This window comes from Uloborus diversus, chromosome 1 (assembly GCF_026930045.1).
Source record: "Uloborus diversus isolate 005 chromosome 1, Udiv.v.3.1, whole genome shotgun sequence".
In the NCBI taxonomy this organism is placed as follows: Eukaryota; Metazoa; Arthropoda; class Arachnida; order Araneae; family Uloboridae; genus Uloborus; species Uloborus diversus.
The window spans coordinates 248,472,808-248,490,386 of record NC_072731.1 but is presented as its reverse complement, the minus strand read 5'-3'; the positions used below and the strand labels follow the sequence as shown (position 1 = coordinate 248,490,386).

The 17,579-nt window shown below is 32.1% G+C and overlaps 1 long non-coding RNA gene across 1 annotated transcript; it reads right to left on the bottom strand.

Annotated features, from left to right (window-relative positions):
• Positions 1 to 8,269: 8,269 nt before the first annotated feature.
• On the bottom strand, positions 8,270 to 16,995 carry LOC129226656 (uncharacterized). Its single transcript, XR_008580812.1, has 3 exons — positions 16,846 to 16,995; positions 14,243 to 14,316; positions 8,270 to 8,460 (listed from the first exon to the last, which is right to left on the bottom strand). It is a non-coding gene; the product is annotated as an uncharacterized LOC129226656 (long non-coding RNA).
• Between the last annotated feature and the right edge of the window lie 584 nt (positions 16,996 to 17,579).

Here is a 17,579-nt window from a genome sequence, read left to right as displayed (position 1 = left end):
TGAGCACATTGTTTAAAAATAGACTCTTATTCAATGAAGTAGGGGGGAAATGTGTAACCTTTTTACTTGTTTTTTGATTGTTTTTTACTTGTGTCACCAACTGCTGGAAAAATTTCAAGAAGGGTACCAGCAGCTCTAGTCCTCAACTGCCATGAAGGAGGAATATTGGACGGTCAGAGGAAATCCTTCTCACAGACAAAGAAAAATTAGACAGTGCAAAAAGGATGCCAGAGCGGCTTCAAACAGCTATAAAACATTTATCTTTAAAAAAATTCTGTGAGTCTTGTAGCTGAAAAATTATTTTGATCTGTTTGTAGAAAAACAATCATGTGGACTTTCTGAAAAAGGGTAAAGTAAATCCGGAATATTTTAACGTATCAGTAGTCTTTTTCAGAGACCAGCAGAATGAAGTTCCACTGTATCTGCAATTTAACTGCCCATTGTGGGAGAAAATTTTTTTGATACTTTATCATTCAAGAATCATCGAAATCAATTAAATAATTTTACATGGAAGGCACAAAAAGAACACATTCAAATAAAAACTTTTATTTCCAACAAAATTTCTATTGCTCCTTTTTACATACATACATATTTATACTTACACACAATGCTGTAGTTGTAGTATAATTGTTTTGTTTTTTTACTGTAATAAATGCAAATGTGATGTCAATTGGTTTGAAACCACCTTTTCTTTTAATGAGTCCCCTCAAACATTTGTTCTTAATTGAAGCACTGCTGACGTGTATATGTTATAAGTGAAAATCACCCCTCATATGAAAAATTTATGATTATGTCGAATTTTATGGGTTGTAAGCCCATAGCTATGATAACCTAAAAATTATCAAACAGTTGTTGGGGTAGGTAAAAAGAATGAGTTGGCACAGAAACCACCTCTTCTCCTTAGAACAGAGTACACTACCTTTATAACTCTAACGGGTTTGATGACAGTCCGGCAATTGAGAGGGAGGACTTAACAGAATAAATTAACATCTGCTACCGGGCCTCTGCCCTTTGCATTTTTATCTATAAACTTTCTTCGTTATAAACCCCTCCCCCCCCCCGAAATAAAATCCTGGCTACGGCCTTGCAATAATCAACCCCACCTTTATATGTCCGGCATAGGCCCGGATCTATAATTCCTTCCCTCCCATAATCGCTATCGAATAATTGTCTTTAGTCGTAACATCATTGTTTTGTGAAATCCTTAGGTTTTTTTTTAATGAAAAAAGGAGGAAAAAGTTTGTTTTTAAATTCTATCGATCCTTGCATTACATAAGTAAAAGAAATGCAGTGAAATCCCATTACAACAAACTCCAAGGGACTGATAAAATATTTCATTGTAACGGAATCGTCTAAAAACTTACTTTATTTTTATAAAAGTGTCAATTTTACAAACCTACACCCTAATATACGTAAATATGCAACTTTTACAGTTACAAAAAACTAAAATATAATTAACACATTAATTATTCTGAAAAAAAAAATTAAAATATTGAACACTGAACTTTTATTCACTGGTCGTCATCACAAAAAGTGTTGCTATTTTCTTTTATGAGAGACATTTGGTCCCAGTAGACATTATAAAAGATTCTAATTGATAATCGTTATTATACTGACCACAAGAACCCTTTCCGAATTCGCAAGGTGCCTTGCGTTTTGGTGTGCAGAAATCGACAGCGCTTGGATAGACACTAGCTTTTGTTTTCACACATAAACCCATGTTTCAGTATGAGTGCATTTCCACCTTGAATGGCTCTGTTTTGAAAGTACAAATGGAGTTTTCACATAGCGACTTGTGAAAGTTGTTTTTTAGTTTCTGAAAACAGCATTAAGTACAAAATATTCGAACTGACGTTGAAAAAAATATTTCGTGGAACAAATTTTTGAAAAAAATTTCTTCGTTAAAATGAGATGTTTTTTACATCATCTTAATACGTTTTAAAATGGGTTCGTTGTATTTTTTTGTTCGAAAATTTCATTGTAATGGGATTTCACTGTATATGGAATAATTCTACGCACTCCAATTAGTTTTTTTTTTTTTTTTTTTTTTTTTGTGCTATGTAAGAAAACTACGTGTAAAAAATGGACATTTTCCATTTTTGAAGTTTCTTTCTCATTTTGGAGAGGGTTCTAACTCCCTGCACCCCCCCCCCCCCCCACCTTTGGCTGTGCCATTGCTTGTGGTGAATATGTTGCATTATAATCTGTGCAATACGTATTTTTCAGATTTTTAACTATCATTTGTGGTAATTAGGCTGCTTCATGTTATCATACATAAAAATATGGTAAGCACATTACATATTGGCAATTCCATGGTGTTGGACGTAAAAAATGAAGAAAAATTTCTCAGTTTTAATTCCATTTACCAAATATAAACTGTTCCAAAATGATCAAATTTATTTACAAGATACTTCCTACATCCCACTGAATAAAAAATCATGTTAGTTTTTCAAAATAGATTCCTAAAGTATAAACTTATTTTTGCAACATCACCAGCAACACTCTGTATCTTTAAATGGTTATTCATCTGAATTCATAATATTAGCATGTATTTTTTGGAAAAAACAGAATTTCTTCGAGAGTCTACAAATATGGTTTGAAAATATTCAAGATGCTGACCTTGGTTTAACCTGCTGTAACTTATTTATAACTGAAGTGATCAAATTTTAGACAGGCATTTCAAAATATACAACTCTTTACCTTTAAAATGACACCTCATTTGTTTACATATTTTAATTTTGAAAATTTGATCATCTGGTTGACTTTATCATGGAATTGCCCATATTATTTACTTGTGTGTAATATTTATATATTGTAATACTGTAGACAATAATTTGGTTAACCTTTTAGTTCCATAAAGTGACCACTTGACCAAAAATTAAAAACCTTGATTCTCCCTCTCCCCCACCGTTTTCTTCAACTATTTGGATATCGCATTTAAAAAAATAGAGCTTTGCACAATGCATTTGTTTTAGATATTAAATTCAACGCCTTTTTAACGATTCCGTACCTAAGAATTATTTTGCAGGAAAAAAATTAAATTTCAGTTTTTGAGGTGAAATATCCTCTGTATTATTGTGCTTCAATTTTGAAATATAGTCAGTATCCTGTTATGTTTTGATATTCATAAAAATTTGATTAATTATTCATCAGTTAAAGATTAGAGAGAAATTTAGAATGGCGTTAACTTCAGTATTAGAATACAGTAAAGAACCTGTTATGTTTTGACAGTCATAAAAGTTTGATTAATTATTCATCAGTTAAAGATTAGAGAGAAATTTAGAGTGGCGTTAACTTCAGTATTAGAATACAGTAAAGCACGGTTTATACCTTTTTGAAGGGACTGTATGAAAAAAGCAAACAAATGAAAAAAAAATGTATTATAAGTATAGGTTAATGTGTATTAGACTCTGCAGGGACCAATTTAAAAAACATATAATTGATAAGAACATATAAAAAAGATAAGTATAAATGGTGCACTGTATTTTATTTTCCGGAAACGCATTAGCATTTCAGATGAGCTACTGAACTCGTGAGAACTTCGAGCAGCTATGAACCAAAACATACACCTAAATTTAACTGTATTTTTTCCTCGCTATATTTGTCGACAAAACCTCACCACAGGTGTTAACTAGATTTTCCTGAACGTCGTAGCATAAAGGTGCCTAAAAGACACTTGCACAAGGGCACCGATCAGGCTTGGCACAAACCTACCCGCCTTGTTAAAACCAAGTATTTAAGAGATCAAAAACGAATTTTCTACAATAACTACAAAAAATAATCCCGCTCAAAATGGAATCACATATTGCTTTACGAATTGTAATTAATTTACCACAATAAATAACAGTTTATTTAGGACTGATGAAAAGATTCAAAAAACAAACCTGTCGTTTTGAATTTTTCGGGGAGGGGGCAAAGGGCTATATTTAATGCAAGTTTTTATTGAAAAACAACAAAACCTGCACTCTTTTATGAAAAAAACATTAATTTTACAAAGCTGGCCATTGAAAAATTAATGTTTTTACATGTAGAGGGGTTTTGCATTGCTTGCTCCTCCCTGGAAAACTCGAAATGACAAGCCTGAAGGGGGGGGCAGTTGACCCTTAAATGACAGGTCTGTCTAAAAACTTCCAGGACTGAAAACTTACTACGCAAATTAGCAGATATACTCCACAATTCATGTTATAAATCTGAGTTGTACGAGAAGGATAACTTTTATCAATATTCAGAGGATTGAAAAGTTGGCAAAGGAAGTTTTTCTCAATATTTCAAAATCAGAATAATCCTTTATCTTTGCAGATAATATACATACTCAATATCCAGCATGTATTTTAAACAGTAAAAACATTAATTATTTTATTATTTATGCTTTCTACTACTTTTATGTCAAGGCATGTTTAGTTTTTGAGAGCCAAAAATTTCTTCCATTCTTCCATTTGTTTAAAATGTTCACCAATAATTCAGTTTTATTAACAAGTGTGAAAACTGAATCTGCCTCTCGTGTGTTGTCTTTTTTTGCTCATGAAGTTCTAACAATTCAACAATTAATCTGATCTTGAAAAACTGCACTAAAAATTTTGTATTTCTTAGGAGACCAAGTTTAGCATAAATTCTGGGATCAATTTCATAGAAAATATGATATTCGAAACAAAAATCAATCCTTTAGAAAATCGAATTTTATATTTATATAATTAAACGCGCACAAAACAAGGTCATTGCAAAAATATTTCGACAGACGCCGGTATACTAAACATGATTTTTACTTATCGTTTCAGTCACCGCACATATATCGCCGAAATTTTACACATAAAAAATCCGAAATACATCCACAAGAGGAAAGGTAATAAGCTTTTAAACTTCAGTACGCTTTAAATTCTTCTAATGCATTGGCACTGAAGCCATAAATCGAATAATTCAGGATTCAAGTCCGTCAAGTCAGATGGCTTTGTTGAAAGCTCATTTTTACTCAATAAATATTGGTCCTTATTGTTGATTATCTTGATTTTTTCAGTTTTTCATCGTTTTTCTTCGTTATTATGGCTTTGACAATGTTCAGAATGCATTTTATACAAAGAAAAAGCATAAAAGAATAACATCGCAATCGCAATAACATGCAGCTAATACGGCGAACTGGAGGTTGCTTGTCCACCAGGAACGGTTGCCAGGTTCCGTTGCTATGCAAAAAGCAGCTGACTGCTACTGCCCTATTCAGTTCCGGAATTGAATATCTAAATCTCCTGGATATTCAATTCCGAAATAATCCCCTCGATTACGAGTCCTTCCACGTTAGTGGGTCAAAGACCCACTAACATTACGTTTTTAAAGCTTCAATATTGAAAAGTTGAGGGATGTTAACTCCTGACTGCATCCCTTTTAACACTACCAATGATGGTTAACACTCTCATTTCAAGGCTCCAATCTGGAACAATTTCTGATGGGGAGTTTCAAACACCGTTCCTTCCTTTTACGTCATAAAAGATGGCATACAACTGTGTTTTTGCGACTTCAATTCCGAAAAAGTGCCGGAGAGGAGATCCCATGTCCTTTTCTCGTCTTTCAACATCATTCAAAGATTGTCTAAAACAGCATTTTTGGAACTCTTACATTGAAAAGTTCTGAACCCCATGTCTTCTGCTACGTCATCAAAGGTGGCCTACAATTGCGTTTTTAGGGAAGAAATTTCTGGGGGAACCCTCAGGTTTTTAGCATTACTAAAGATATATATAATTGCTTTTTTGAAGCTGTAATATCATAAAACTAGGGAGAATTCCTGTTATCTCATCCTTCCCTTCAAGAACAAAGATAGTAACCAATTGTGTTTTCGAAAATATACCCTTAAATTTCAAAATATTTCCAAAAAGGGACCACCAAACTTCCCTTACTCTTATTAAAAACCAAATAGTCTAAAAAGGCGTTTCTAACAAACATTTTCGGGGGCAAGCCTGCAAACACTCCTACTTATGCGGGAATATTAAACTGAACAACAAACAAATCCAGAACTATCTTCAATTTTATTTGCAAAAGCAATTTTAGTATTTCATTATGTTTGGTACGAAAACTGATAAAAAGAGACCATTTTAATACTGAAACCTTTCTTTTATAAGGAAAAAAGTACAATTGGGGACACCTGAATAGCAACTGGAAAAACTTCACGAGTCCTCAAAGAAACGAATCAAAAGTTGAAAAGTTTAGATTAGATAATAGATCCTCAATACTCTAATAGAAACTTTTTTTCAATTTTTCATTCTTGTGTGTGTGGTACTGGAGAAGCACTTATAACTTCCATTCACTCTTTGAACGATACACATTCCAAAAAAAAAAAGCATGCTTCAGTTCTTAAACCTTTTTCTAATTTTTATTTTCATTAGTCCCCCCTCCCCCCTTGATGCATTACTCAATCTCCCCTCCCAACAGGATCCGCCACCGTCTGTGGATAAGGTGCACAAAAACATAGAAGTATGGGTAAAAAAGTGGAAGCAAGATTATGCATTGAAATGAAGAGGTGAATAATATAAATGCAGGAAAATCTTTGACAGGGTCTCCCAAATTTTATAGTCAGCATACCTCCGTTACTAGAATGCATTGATTTGCATTAGTAGTGCTGGCAAATGGAAGAACACACTTTGCTCTCCCAATGAGAGATTCGTACTTTTGTTTTTCCTGACAGAGACATAACTGGAAGTACCCTGGAAGGTCGATTTAAGGCATAGGTGACTCGTAGTGGGGGGGGGGGGGGGGATGGCAACGGCCACTTCACTTCTAATAGTAAATGAGCCTTGCCATAACCCTTTTCAGATAAAATTCATTTCACGAAATTCAGAACTAAAATTTCCAAATAAACTGTTTCTTGAAATACACCGCCAGCTCAGTCATTTCCAACCGAGGACTGCAGTTTCGTGCTTATTAGCACTCAACAGCCCGGCATAGGAAAGTGACTGAGCTGGAGATGGGAAAACCTCTTAAGGAAGCCAAGAGTGCGAAACAAACTGGTAGCATATAGAATTAGCAGACCAGACGAGTGACCGAAGCAATGGTTCGGTTCAACTCGAAGATTGAACGCAGGCAAGGTATATTCAGTAAATTACCAGCCATTAGCCAGGGCTAAAGCAGAAATACGTGAAATACACCGCCAGCTCAGTCATTTCCAGCCGAGGACTGCAGTTTCGTGCTCTTGGCTTCCTTAAGAGGTTTTCCCATCTCCAGCTCAGTCACTTTCCTATGCCGGGCTGATGAGTGCTAATAAGCACGAAACTGCAGTCCTCGGTTGGAAATGACTGAGCTGGCGGTGTATTTCACGTATTTCTGCTTTAGCCCTGGCTAATGGTTGGTAATTTACTGAATATAAACTGTTTCTCTTAAGAGTGGAACATTCGAGAGAGGAATCTACAGCGCCAACCACTGCCCAAGCGTCAAAGATTATCTCACACTTGAGTTTTAAAATATAGGAGAACTCCATACCTTTTATTAGTCTAAATATTCTGAGAGAAAGTAACAGATTTGAGTGCACTACATGGAGGTACAAAGGAGCCCTTTGAAACAGGTCACTGAAAGACCTATAGGAACTCTTAATAGATATAAAACTACTTTAGCTATTATCTGACTGTTGCCAAAATGTTAGGATAGGCTTACAACATTTACCCTCTGCAGAAGCTCACTTGATAAGCATGAATAAAATCATTCCATTGGCTTTTTCTCTCCAGTGAACAAAATCCTTGCTTTTGATTTTTAACTTCGAAATATTCAGTATGATTAAGATTTTAATTAGTAATCCATTAGCATTTCTCTTTTTGGTATTATCAGAGCCAGATTCACAATATTAAAAAGAAAATTAAAGAAAAAACTAGAAATTTTGAACAGGAACAAAATTAAAATAAACAATACGTACTAATAAATTATGAGCTGCAGACATTATTTGTAACACAATGAAAAACATTTTCAACCAGGTCAATCGCTATTCAAATATTATTCTACACAATGAAGAAGAGTTAAGCCACACTAAAATCTCTACACATTCCCAATTTTAGTTACTAGAGCAAGTCAAGATGTCATAAAATCAATTTATATAAGCTAATAGACTTAATTCTATACCCATGTCCATGAAGACTAAAACCCAATATTTCTTTTTCTGAAATTTAGTTCACGGTTGTATTCGTTATACAGATGCCTAAGAAAAATAAATTATAAAACTGCTGCAAAAAGTAAAACAGATTTTCGGTCACACAACATGAGTAAGCACTATTGCCTGAACAACAAGTGAAATATAAGAAAATCTCCACAAAGAAACATTTATTAGGAGCTTGTATTTCTGAAATTTACAAGCTGTTGTGGTATCCAATAATTCCAAACACATGGAAAGTTCAAGATAAAAAATGAATGATGGAACTGATGCTTCCTGTCATGCATCCAACTTTTGAGTTTTCATTTCTGTATCAGGTACATCAGGTCTTTTAGTGTTGTCACCTAGAAGAAAAACAAAAATTCGTCTATACATGTACAAGGATTAACATGCAAAACTTATCGTACAAATATACAAAATTAAAAACAATGTAGGTGAAGGTGGGGTAAAGTAAAATGATGAAATATTCAGTTTTTAGCATTATTTATATAATTGATTACAAATAAAAGGGAGCTTGTTTCTTATACACCTGCAATAAATAAAAACCCTGTACAGTCAGTACAAACTAGCATCAGTCAGTACTGATAGCATAAAATCACAAAATGAAATATTAAAAAAAAAAAAAAAAAAAAAACAAATAAGATCATTGTCCATCCTTGATCTTAAACACAATTTTCAAATTCTTAGTTAATTTGAAAATATATGTGGTACTTTTCTGTCCCTTCTACTTCAGGATAGTAACAGGAAATGGGGATGCTATGAGAAAAAGTGAAGAATATACCTTTTAATGAAACCCTAATTCCTGAGTAAATCTGGACTATTATGCTGCCTTTTACGAAAAAGGCAAGAAATGTAATTTGAGAGCTTAAAGAATGAGGAAACATGGAATGAAGAGTTAAAATTACAAACAAATACTTTTATCATTTAATTATTAAAGGTTCATACTTTTTAGGAAGAAAAATATTAAAGTTATTTTCAAAAGGTACTACCTTAAATTCATACAGTAAATATAGATTGCAGAATTTATTTAATGCCATACTTGCCAACCTTCAAAGAAAGAAAAACAGAAGATTCCACTAGAGGTATATAGGCGATTCACTAGTGAGATATCTTCACAACAGAATTATTAAATTACGCTTTTAAATAACATGAATACTAAATTTAAAGTGTAATGGGGATTTTTCACAAATGTAAGCTAATTGGTAGTAGCAAAAAAAAAATATACTGCAAATAGTGATGTGGATCGGGTAAATACCCAGCGGGTAGGTAAATATTTTTTGGGTATTTACCCGGGTATTTACCCAAGGGCTGGGTAAATACCCAAAAACTGGGTATTTTACAAAAAAATGCAAAAAGTGAGCGAGAATTTTTTTTTAAAAATCTAAATATGAAATAATTGGTAAAACTGATACATACATATGTATTACACAGTTTATAATATTTTTTATTGAAACACTTAATGAAATTATGAAAGAAACATATCATGAACCAAAGAATCTTTCTTCTCAATGCCATAATTGGAGAAGATGTTAACTTTTTTTTTTTTTTTTGTAACCAGTTAAGCTTTTTACTTTTTGTAGAATGGCTTTTTATATGTGAATATCATATTAGCTTGCTGAGTTGTTCCACACAATAATATTTTAAATATGCGATCAAAATACAAATTTTAGAGAAAAATTTATTGTTTTGTATATATGGTTGGTTATACAGGGTGTTCTGTTTTAACCTGCAAGACCTTTATTTTTGCAACCGCTAGTCCTAGATGCATACTTCCAATTGCAAAAATATTCAAAATCAAATGCAGAGTAAAGATATTGAAAGTTTGAAACAAAAATAAAAATGAGTCAAAAACTACAAAATTTAACTTTTTCTACGACCCTAGGTCCCTTAACTTATATTTAGAGAAATGATCTGCATTTAAAACTTACTGACACAAAAAAAAACTTGACATTTGTGCAATCAAAACTCAAGGAGATATTCCATTTAAAAGTTTTAAGGGACCCTACAGAAGATGAGATTAGAACTTATTACCCTTTCAGAAGAATGATAGGTTAGCAAAGTAAAAAACACAAGGTATTTACATTTTTCATTTCTATTCAAAAATTCATGCAAATGTTATGCCGTGATACGCAAAACAAGCTGCAAAACCTTGAACAATTTGAAAAATCACACTCTGCACACATATAATTTTATATTTTATATAAACACTCATTAACTGCTATATTTTCCCCCAAAAGATGTTACTGAGGGCGAGTGTAAAGTGGTGTAAGTCACAAAACACTGCGTTTCATATCTCAGTGAATATTTGTCCTACTCATGTCAAACTTTTTTTGTAATTGTTTTTCAATGGAGATTATTTCCCTAAATATAAGTCAGAGGACCTGGGGCTGGTGTAAAGAGTTAAAATTTGTATTTTTTTACTCATTTTTATTTTTACTTCAAATTTTTAATATCTTAAGCCTGCATCTGATTTTGAACATTTTTGCTACTGGAAGTATGCATCTAGGACTAACGGTTGCAAAAATAGAGGTCTTGAAAGATAAAACAAAACACCCTGTATATATACATAGTGGAATACAAACAGAAAAGTATTAAAGTTGGATATAAATTTTTGAAATAAATACCCAGGTAAATACCCATTTTGGGTATTTACCCGGGTATATACCCTGGGTATTTACCCCTAAAAATAAATACCCAGGTATTTTACATCACTAACTGCAAAGGAAAAACCAAAAACAAGGAGTACCAGTCTCTACCAAAAACGTAGCTGCATTAGTTTAATTACTAAAATCCAAAAATAAAACCAATATAAATTAAAATTAATTTAGTAAGTATAGGGTATCTCATTTTAAAATAACTTCAGACTTCCAAAATAATTGAAATATTTCCCAAGATACAAAAGGAAAGAAATCTGCAATTTTCAGCAAAACAACGTGTTTTGTTGAACATTGTAACAAGCTAAGTGGAAAGCTTCCAAAAAATTAACTTTGACAAAATGATTTATTAATTGGAAAAATTGAAAAAAACTACAAAAACAGGAAAAAATCGTAAAAAACGGGAAATCGGGCGAAAACTGGAGTCCTTCGTTAAACAGTAGAGTTGGCAAGTATGTAATGCAAACAAATAAGTATAGAAAAACAAAATGTGGTTTCTACCACAGACTGAAAAATCTGCAGCATTGAAAGTTTTTCTAAAAATGTCATGACAGCTTGTTTATCACATAAGGCTTATCAGATCACATAACGCTTATTTAATTTTTTTAGCAGGCATCAGGACAATGACGTTCATAAATTCAACTTGATATTTATAATTTTTTTAGTTATTGAAACTAATGAAAACCAGCTAATCTAATGTAGCTTTAATAAAAAAAAAGAACATCAAATTGCTATAAACATAATATTAAAAAGATGATTGAAATCTCAAACAAAGAAAGCAAATGTTCGAGAACCAAGTATTATTATGTTGGCATGTTTCCCAAAAAAATTATTTTTTTTTACTTAAACAAAATGTTTTTCTAAGACAACATATAAAAAGATCTGATGAAAATACTTATTAATTGTGCTTTTGAATAACATGAATACTAAATTCGAAGTGAAATGGGGATTTTTCGTAGATGTAAGCTAATAGGTAGCAGCAAGAAAATCATACTGCAAAGGAAAAACCTAATACATAAGTAGTAAAGTTGCTTAAAGTTCTGTACATCCCCTAGTCTCTTCCAGAAAAGTAGCTACCAAAATTTGATTCCTTAAATCCGAAAAAAAAAACATCAATATATAATGAAAGTAGGTATAGGGTAGCACATGTTAAAATAACTTCAAACTTTCAAAACAATTGAAATATTTTCAATATGCAAAAAGATTGAAATCTGCTGCAATTTTCGGCAGAGCACTTGCTTCGTTGAACATGCAATGTAGAAAGCTTCCAAAAAATTTAATTTTTGCTAGCAGAGTTATTAATTGGAAATTTTTTTATTCCCGACATTGGTGGGATGACTAGAAAAGGGCACTATCTATTGAGAAGAAAGTGACCTGAACCTTTTAGATGATAGACTGAAAAATGGGAGAAAATCTTAAAAACTGGCAATCAGGAGATGGAAGCAAAAAACGGAAGTCTCCTGTTAAAAACAATGGTAGAATTCAGTATAATATAATCACTTGTATCAGATCGACAGCAGAAAATCTTTAGGGGTCATGTAGAATAAAAGAAAGGAGTTTGTAAGGAAATAGCAAAATTTAGGAGTTTTAAGGGCCCTTATTTTCTTTTCTTAAAAAGAAAAGAGTTTATAAAGAGTTTGTAAGGAGCGTACAAACCCTGATGTATTTAACACTAAAGCAAAGTAACTTTGAGCAATTTCAAAAATTTTCTAATGTCATAGGAATTAAAACGATGTCTAAAAAAATTATTGAAAAAAGAAATTCGTATTTCTATTTGGAGATCGAAAAATTATGTTTCCAAAAGAAAGAGAAAAAAAATTCTAAAATAACAAAAGCAGGGGAAAAAAAATTGCTAGCGCAGGCGATAAAGTCTCCAAAACTAATGCAGCTGATGATAAACTACATTTGTCAAACTGGAATTCCCATCTGGTAACCTTTAGCTTATCGTATACTGTGTTGTCGCCAACGGAGGTTTGCTTGGCGATTTAAGCGCAAAACGGCTTTCGTTGCGATCATAACCAGCCATGTTTCTACTGTAATTTATGTATTGTTCAATGTGTAACGTATTAATTATGCAAAATACCAATGGATTAAGGAAGATAACATTATAGTAACCTTTTTTATTGAGGTTAGAAGACAGTGGATCATCGAAAATCATGAATAAACTGACAGAATTATCGGCGTCAAGATCGTAACGCCATTTGGACATCTCACATGTATGTTTAAGAAAAATTATTTTTCTTCTAAGATACTGCATAAAAGCTTATGAAAACACTTTAAAACAATTAAAAATTGATTCTGAGGATCGATAAATACCTTTAAAACGAAAACATCATATACTTAATTCTCAAATAATAGCATTGTAAAGATCGTAACTTTTGGACATGCATCAAATTTCAAACTTACTTTTTTCTAAAATTGTTTACAAAGTAAATAATCTGTCTTTACTTTTGTTATTTGTGTAAAATATTAACAAAAAATTATTCAGTGTTCGATTCAAACCTTTAATTTTTTTTTTAATGGTACTTTTGCTCAGGTTACGTTTTGGTATGTCCAAAATTGTGCCTTTTAGCGAAGAAAATATTTTTTAAGGGTATTTGAAGAGCATTTTTTCCATAATTTATGTCAATTCTTGTCTCTATACGGTATTACTATTTAACTCAAAAAATTTTGAGTCAATTAAAATGAAAGTTTTTTGGTGTTGAAGCTTCAAAGTTGAGATCTGTGCTTGCTCCCACCTTTTGAGAACTGCCCAATAACTTTGTGATGTTGTGTATCGAACATATAATTAGAAAATATCATTGATGAAATATTTAGTTCTTTAGAGCTTTGAAAGAGCGTAGCACTGTTCAAGAGAGTACAAACTCAGACTTGACTTCACAGAAATAAAATACACGCAGCAGTTAACATTTAACTGTTTTGACACACAAAGCTTAAAAAAAGTTCCTTTATAACTTTGGCAACTTCACTTATAACGTTGGCACAAAATCATACTTGCCAACATCTACCTGGGGAAAAAAAATCCAGATGATTGAGACACACTGCAATAACATTTTTCAGTGTTATTTTGGAGAAAATAGAACTTTTACTGCCCATCAACTTACAAATAAATGCAGCATACACAATCGAGAAAAATTGAGTTGGCATTTTAAAAATAAATTTAATTTGTTCACCTCGAAACAAAAAGTATGCAAAATGTTTTATTCGTTATTTTGAAATGCTTTATAATTGGGCATTATTTTTACAGCTTTATATTTTGGCATTATTTTTACAATTTCAATCTTCACAATTTGAGCTTTGCAGAAAATTCTTTTTTTTTTACCTATGGATTTTTTTTTAACTTCATGTATCTTTTGATTTTCCAAGCTTGTAAGTGGCATCTAGGATAGTCGAGAGGAACCCAAAAAAAATGCATTGCGATAAACCATTTAATCCAGCACTGTCCAGTGCAGCATAAAAACAATCTACTTACCAACAAATTTATTTGGACCTTTCACGCATCTTCCTCCTCTTACGCTTAAGCCTTCGCATCCTCTTCTTACGCCACTAAATATAAAAAAATAAGTATTGGTACTGCGGATTTTAATATACATCATGCAGTTATATTTCATTCTAAGAGGTGAGACTACTCTCAATAACAGTTGTCCTTCCGAGTAACCAGATGCCTTAAAAATCGATATATACAACTCCAACCAAGTATAGGGGCTAATATATAGTGACATGTATCAACAGAAGGAAATAAAAAAGATCTATAACTGTGAGCAGGTAAGACTGCAGAATGAGTTTGAGATATTGGATTGCAGATTTAATTTTAACAATAAGGAAATGTTAGAACCACTTTTTTCTAGTGGAAACCAAATAACAGACTGTACAATACAGCTATAGATGATAAAAAATTTTAATCGCCATTGCCCCATTTAAACTGTGATTTGTTATTGAAAAACATTTTTCAAATGAAATTATGTGCATTTATTAATGAAAGCTTTACTACTTCCCTACTTTCTAGGAAGAACAAAGGTTGTACTTCCTAGAATGGTCGATCAATGATACTTGAAGCTTAAGTTTTTTTACATCTTCATTTTCTTACCTCCTTTGTATTTTTTACATATTAGTCATTTTACTTGGTAGTCACCAGTGACAGCCCAGTTACCTAGGCTTGCCTTTTTTTGAAATAAACTACCAGTACACCAGAAACATTTTTAGTTAAAAAACACAGCTATGTTTAACTAACTTGCATTATCCTATTTCTTTGAAGATGTTATTGGAAATTTTGATTTTTTCCCTTTAAACAGGAGATATAAATTGTCAGAAAGACTTGCATTAGGACTGGACAATATCAGAATTTCAGTACCACATATATCGCTCTCCAAATTCTTATTTTTGATATATTGGGGGGGGGGGGAGGGTGAAAGGTATAGAGCATATTATATCAAAAAACAACAAAATACACTTCCAAATATAATACACTTATTACTCGAATTTAAACCTTAGCTCAATGCAAAAGTGCTTTCCAAGGACAACGTTTTATTAAATATTGCTTAAATATTTAAGTTAGTATTGTTTAAATATATAAGTGGCATGCCGACCATTTTTCAAAATTCCTAGCCCACTCTATGCCAAGAGTGCCAAATGCATTTTTCAGAATTGGTCTTTATGAAATCCTTAGCAACAATGATTGTATCTTTCTATCAAATGGGAAACCACACTTTGTTAGAGCTGAAGCAATACATCTTTCTTCTTTTTCACTTAGCGTTGTACGTCCATCCGAACCTTTTCGACTTTGTGTGTCGGAGACCCATCTCCTCGGTGTTTCTCTTGGCATATTATGTTTCCTTGCAGCTGCAGGAATTGCTAAACCACCTTCAACTTCAATTAGTGCAGCCTCTAAATCAGAGTTTGAATATTTCTTTTCCTTTTTTCTTACATACACCCCAGGCATTTTAATTTAATAAATTAAAAATTTGAATTAGGAAAGAGTAGGTAAGTAATAGGTTGTAAATATGATGGCAAGTTTAGTTTTTGAATTCTACACATTAATAATACATACTTTATTTTTGTTACATTTAAAAATCTTCTAAATTTCCATTTAAGACCTATTTATGGATTTTAAAAGATTTTTCAATTTACTCTCATTATGAATTAAAATTCGCTAAACCTAACTATTCCCTGTTTCACCCCACCACATGAAAACAGCAACAAAAGAAGAAAGAATTGATACTTTTCCTACCTGTTTTTTGCAATTTGTAAATGAAAGTCTGTTCTAACTGAACACTTGAGAATTTCAAGAGAAAAAAAATGTATAGCAAGATTTTAAGAAGTTCATCAGGCTTCCTAAAAATTCACATGTGACTTGAGAAACAAAATGTCAGTGTAGTGCTCCCAGCAGTTTACACAAACTTTTTAAAAATCAGAATTGTAGCCAAAAAGACCCTCATAACTTGTGTAAAGTTTGAGAAAAATTCAGCCTCACCAAAAATTTTTATTAATAAAAATACACAGCATGACCCATTTCACCCCAACTGACCCTAGTTTTCGCTATTTTAAATACAAGCGTCACTAAGCAGCATATCTGAATCACTTGTGTTTTTAAATCACGTTCTCCTGTAACTGGAAAAAGTTACCCTATATTTTAATAAAATTTAGCTTACAATATACAAATTGCTTTCACATGTAAAAATCTACAAATAATTAAGCATTAGCATATAATGATCGTGAGAAAGGTCAACTAAACATAATATATTTGCTAGGTGAAGACGCTTAAGATATTGGAACCTCTGTTTAAATTGAGACATGCTTCATTAAAAAAAAAAATTAGACCCCTACGTGCAAAGCATGTTAACACGTGGTTCGACTAATTTGTGGGGCAGATCGAACGACATCTTTTTTTTTTTAAATCTGTCGACTTGTTTAGAAACATCAAGCATTGACAAAAAAAAATAACCGATCAGGATACTACTTTATAGAAAAATTACTTAGAACAGAATTGCACTCTAGCAGGAGTCTGTCGCACTTCGAAAAATTTTATACATTATAGACGCACATTGAAAAGCAAAACAAATAAATGAGCATAATTACCTTAGCTCTCATAGTTGTAGAGTATTTTACAAATAAAATAAACTATTTAAAGTTAATTGTGAAATGGATTGATGAAGATTGCCGTCACGACCACATCGCAGTCGTGGGGAGTTGACGAAGCACAGATCCACAAAATGCGATCGAACAGAAATCGGATGTACAGTTGAAAGTTGCAGTTGAAGTTAACTAAAAGAAGTAGCGTTGATGTGACAAAAATAACTAATTTTAACTAAAATTATAAAATACTTGTTAAAAACTTCAAATAAATAAAAAAAGATACGCAGAAATTTTATTTCAACCCCTTTCTTACCGGGATCTTAAAAGTTATTTTTGAACCTGAAATTTCAAAATATTTTTGGCAACGTATACTAAGATTATGGTAGTCTGACTAATAATAGGAACTGTTACCATATTTGGCAACTTATCGCTCAGTTGAAAGATTCTAATTATTCACTTCAAAGATGTGGATAAAGACAGAACAAGCACTTTACTTGGTCACAGTTAAAAATGGTATAAGTAGAAATTCTTCACATTAATAATATTTTTTAAATTAGTATTTTTCACAAACGTAAAAAAAGTCTTGAAAAAATCGTAAACAAGAGTAAACATCGCATAATTTAATTAAATTATTTTTTTTTTACATTTTATGTCAATTTATTTTTGGTGTTTTCTGTGATTTGATTGTACAGATCAAGCAGGTCATTCGCAGAGTCTTTTTTTCTTAAAAATCAGAT